The sequence below is a fragment of the Clinocottus analis genome, unplaced genomic scaffold, assembly GCF_023055335.1.
Source record: "Clinocottus analis isolate CAN_PGR_092001 unplaced genomic scaffold, fCliAna1.0.p SCAF_5, whole genome shotgun sequence".
In the NCBI taxonomy this organism is placed as follows: domain Eukaryota; kingdom Metazoa; phylum Chordata; class Actinopteri; order Perciformes; family Cottidae; genus Clinocottus; species Clinocottus analis.
The window spans coordinates 23375502-23380227 of NW_027176207.1; the positions used below are offsets into that span (position 1 = coordinate 23375502).

General features: G+C 46.1%; 1 long non-coding RNA gene across 1 annotated transcript; it reads left to right on the forward strand.

Annotated features, from left to right (window-relative positions):
* Nucleotides 1-3464: 3464 nt before the first annotated feature.
* LOC137803130 (uncharacterized) lies at nt 3465-4412 on the forward strand. The gene is made up of 3 exons (XR_011080015.1): nt 3465-3566; nt 3729-3874; nt 4285-4412. It is a non-coding gene; the product is annotated as an uncharacterized lncRNA (long non-coding RNA).
* The last annotated feature ends 314 nt before the right edge of the window (nt 4413-4726 follow it).

Consider the following 4726-nt stretch of genomic DNA (forward strand, 5'->3'; position numbering starts at 1 on the left):
TGACCCTAGTGAGGTTAGGGGTAAGGAGTTTCCTAGCCCCTGACCCTAGTGAGGTTAGGGGTAAGGAGTTTCCTAGCCCCTGACCCTAGTGAGGTTAGGGGTAAGGAGTTTCCTCGCCCCTGACCCTAGTGAGGTTAGGGGTAAGGAGTTTCCTAGCCCCTGACCCTAGTGAGGTTAGGGGTAAGGAGTTTCCTAGCCCCTGACCTTATGACTGCTGTTAGAACAAAGGCCCCACCATGTCAGAGGCAGCGCTTCACTAATATAGTCATCCATTTCTCCTTTTCAGTACATAATGTTTCTATGTTGGATGAATTTAACCGAAATGGTGATGCTGGTTACATGTAATCGAATAAATGCTAGGTCAGATTTGAGTGGAGACGCCCCCTAGTGGAGGGCATTAGGGGCACGGACTCACAGGGAAAAGTTATCCAAACAGATTCAGGGTGGTTCTTTATTGGGTGCATAGCAGGTTAGGTTTTTCATCTTTACTCATGAATCTCTCCATGTTCGCCTGACGGCTTGGCAGTTGAATGGAGACTCACGGTGGTGCACAGGCCGCCGCATGTCATTTATTTTAACCTCCACATAGTGTGCCTTTCAAGACATACAAGAAATTAAATAAATACAATTATTTGTGGTCATGGTACAAAACACCTCCCCTGTGTTCTGGTTCTTGAACCACTCTCTGTTTGAAATAAGTCCCTCTAGTTTTAGAATTAGGTTGGGCTGTGACCTGAATCTTGGCGCTGACCAGATATTCCTGCAGGTTGTTATTTCTTCTAAATGCTGGCATGATGGTAACGTCCTGTAATAATATGCACTCTGTGCTCATCCTATCAAAGTTGTTCCTGCATTTCCAAGCCCGGTGGAAGGTGAGTAGGTCGTGATGAACGGGATGTTTGCTTTTCAAAAAGGTTTTAAGGCCGTTTCTGCAGAAGGACCTGCAGCGCCCCCTGGGGGACAGGGCTTGCAATAGGATTTTAACTTTTAGGATTTTGTTAACGTAATGGCCCGAAAGTATATATTTTTTTCGGGGGGCGTCTGCCCCCCAATGAGGCATGAACCAAGAGGTCACAGAGGCTGATGTTTCTTTTAAATGGTGGTATAATTCTAAAGTTTTACAGGGGTTTCATGCTGTTCTGCAACTTTTGGAGCATTTTTTTTATGCTGGCATTCATTTTCAGGGCCACTGGAGATAACATGGTGACAAAAGGGTTAGGAGATTTGTGATTTGGACCCCTGCTGAGACCAAACGGGAGTCCGCATCAATGCACTCTCATCGACTGGCCCTAGACCGACATGCCCATCAGAGCACAGGCGCAGCAGTTCTCTCCACGGATCATCAGTCCCTTAAATGAGACTGTTGTTACATATATGCTTGGAGAGGAGAGAAGAAAGAACAGGATGAGGACCTCTGAATGGAGTATCCCACATTCAAAAATATTGTTGTTGTTTATGCGTTATTATGCTGTGATTTTACATGTCCGGCCCACTTGAGATCAAAATTGGCAGCATGTGGCCCCTTCACTAACATGAGTTTGACACCCTAGTGTAGATAGATGGATGGATGGATACAGACAATTTAATTCAAAGTCATCTTAAATGAAATAATGATATTGCTAATTTCACAATCGTCCAATATTCAAACAGCTATAAAAACAGATCCTTATAGGTGAAAATCCAAAATCAGACTTTAAATTACATTTTCTCCAAATCTGTACAGTAATATCGCAAGGCCAAACACATGGGCACAGCAGAGATCCCCCTGAATGAAACTTCATGTAATTTGTATTTACAAGTATAAAGACGAGTTTTTTCCCGTAAAGGGGAGCTTGTAGCTCAGGGGGATGAGCTCTTGCCTCAGGACCACAAGGTGCCAGGTTCAATCCCTGGCCCTGCAGCCCATAAGTCAAAGTCTCCTTGATTTTTGAGCTGACAAATACATGTAGAAAAGAGCATACAATGTCATAATGTGTTAAAGTAATACATTTGATGTCATACTATAAAATGTGCTATGTCCTAATTTCTGTTTACCTTTGCTCTTCAACTGACCCACAGACAATGTCAGGGTCGGGGTCAGGGTTAGGGGTTAGGGGTTAGGGGTTAGGGGTTAGGGTTAGGGGTTAGGGGTTAAGGGTTAGGGTTAGGGTTAGGTGTAGGGGAAAAAAAGGGTTCCCACTGCCTTTCGGCAGCTGGAAGGCACGGGCTCACAATCCAGCCTTTGTCTTAATTTTGGTTCTCCCTTTGTGTCCTCATTTAGGGGTGATCTGGTTCCAGGACGCTGACCATCGGACCAGCCAGTGGACGGCTCCAGCCCCATATTCCCCAGGTCCTCCCTCCCACGATGGCAGGAGTGTCGGTACAGGTAAGTGTGTTCATCCATACATACATCCATACATACACACATGCACACATATATACACATATACATACATACACACATACACACATATATATATATATATATATATATATATACATATATACATATACACATACACATACGTACACCCACACCCACATACATTTTTTGTTATCATTTGTTTACATGTATCCATGCACACATACCCACACATACATGCACATACATGTACATACATGTCCACATACGCCCACATGCACACATGCAACATGATTCTTCCTAATCCGGTGATTTTTCCTTTTTAGATGGTCTGGTTCAGGCCGTGTGGATGCACTGTTTTCAGTGTCCTAATCCATTTCCTTTCTGTCGCCAGTCGCTGACCGTCAGACCAGCCCGTGGACGACTCCAGCCCCATCATCCCCAGATTTTCTCCCCCGTGATGTCGGAAATGATCGTACAGGTAAGTGTGTTTTTTATTTCTCCTCAGTGAATATAGATGTTGTTTCAGCCTCGTCAGTAAGCTGTTTTTAGTTTGGCCAATATATAATTTGGCACAAACCTGGCATTTTATACAATATACTACATTCTTGGAGTGTGGCGTGAAAGCCTGCAGGACTGGGACCCCCAGCTGGGTATGTATATTCTCTATGAATTTGGTGTATTTAAAAAGTCCTGCATGCTTAAAGCCCTTTTCTTTTCCTTTTCCGCCCAGGGAAGAGTGCACCAGAAGGTCCTTGAGGTTCTTATTCCTTCTGAAAGCGGCTATGGTCTTGAACCCGGCCAACGACTGCATCTGGTCCCGAGCCATTTGAAAGTTCCTCCTGGCTTTCACATTGAGGGTCCTGGAGGCCGGGGAGAGCGTGGTGATCAAGGGGATCAGATGGTAAGTGTTTTCCCTCGTGTCCGGTCCTCCCCTCTGTCGTGTGGCCCCTTCGGTGCGTCGGCTGTCCCTGTATGTATTCTGGAGAGAGGTGGTGTGTGTATGACCCTCCGCTTCAATGTGCCGGAGGTCAGGTGCAGTGTCGTGGAGAGTTTTGGTGTGTGGGTGGGTGCGTGCCTCTACGTGCCAGGGTCGGGCGCTATCCAGCAGAACCTCCGCCTTAATTTGCCGGAGGAATGTCCTGCCGTAGCCCCGCCGCCTGAGTGCCCGGAAAAGGATTCTTGTTGCCGACTCGGCATCCTCAGGCACAGTACAGATCCTAAGGTACCGTATCAATTGTGACTTTACAATTCCCCTGTATGTGTGTTTCGGGTGGTAACTTGACCTGTGTAGAAGTGCATGGGTGTCGGTTGGCTTGAAGTACACCCTCGTACCAAGCCCACTCTCTCCACTGTTTACTCTCCTTATGAATACTTCTGTGTCCAGGAACTCAATCTTTTCCGGTTGAAGATTATATTTGACGGTTATTGAAGGGTGGTGGTTGTTCAAGACTGTGATGAAGCCACTGAAAGCCGCTTTGGAATGACTCCAGATCCCGAAGATATCGTCCAGATATCTTATATATAACAGAGGTAAGTGGTCGCATTTGGGGAAGACTGTTCGTTCCCAGTCCGCCATGTAGATGTTCGCGTAGGCCGGGGCGAACTTTTTACCCATTGCGGTACCATGGATCTGTAGGAATAATTCCGAATTGAACTCAAAGTCGTTTCTGGTGAGACCAAGCTCTAAAAGTGTGAGAAGGGCCTCGTCCGGCCTGGCGGGGTCTGGGTATTGGAGGAAGATATCGCGCACTGCTTTCAAGCCCAATTGGGTTTCGATGTTGGTATATAGTGCGTCGATATCAATTGTGAAGAGCATTGCACCGGGTGGCACTATGATGTGTTTCAGTTTGTTCACAAACTCATAAGTGTCCCGGATATAGCTATCATGTAGCTGTGACAAAGGGTTAATGTAGTGATCAATAAATTCTGCTACTCTATAGGATTCACTCCCGCAGTCCGAGACGATCGGTCTGCCAGGTGGGATCCTATGTGGGACCGTCCAAGTCTCCGGGCTTTTGTGGATCTTCGGAAGAAGATAAAATTGCCGTGGACGTGGAGGATCCTCACCCATCAGGTAATACTTTTGTTTCGCTGTTATGATTTTTTTGTGATGCAGGCCCTCTAGGATCCCCCGGATTGTTGTTTGGGTCTCCAATTGCACTGAGCAAGATAAAGGTGAGTAATGGGCCGCATTATTCAGCTGTCTGTACGCCTCCGTTAAGTATTGATTTCTGTCCATGATCACTATTTTTGACCCTTTGTCTGCTGGTTTGATTACTATCCCTGAGTTTGATTTTAATGTCTGCAAAGCTTCTCTTTCCCCCCTTGATAGGTTTTCCTCCTTTTCCCCAGCCCAACAGACCCTCTTAAAATCCCGATTAT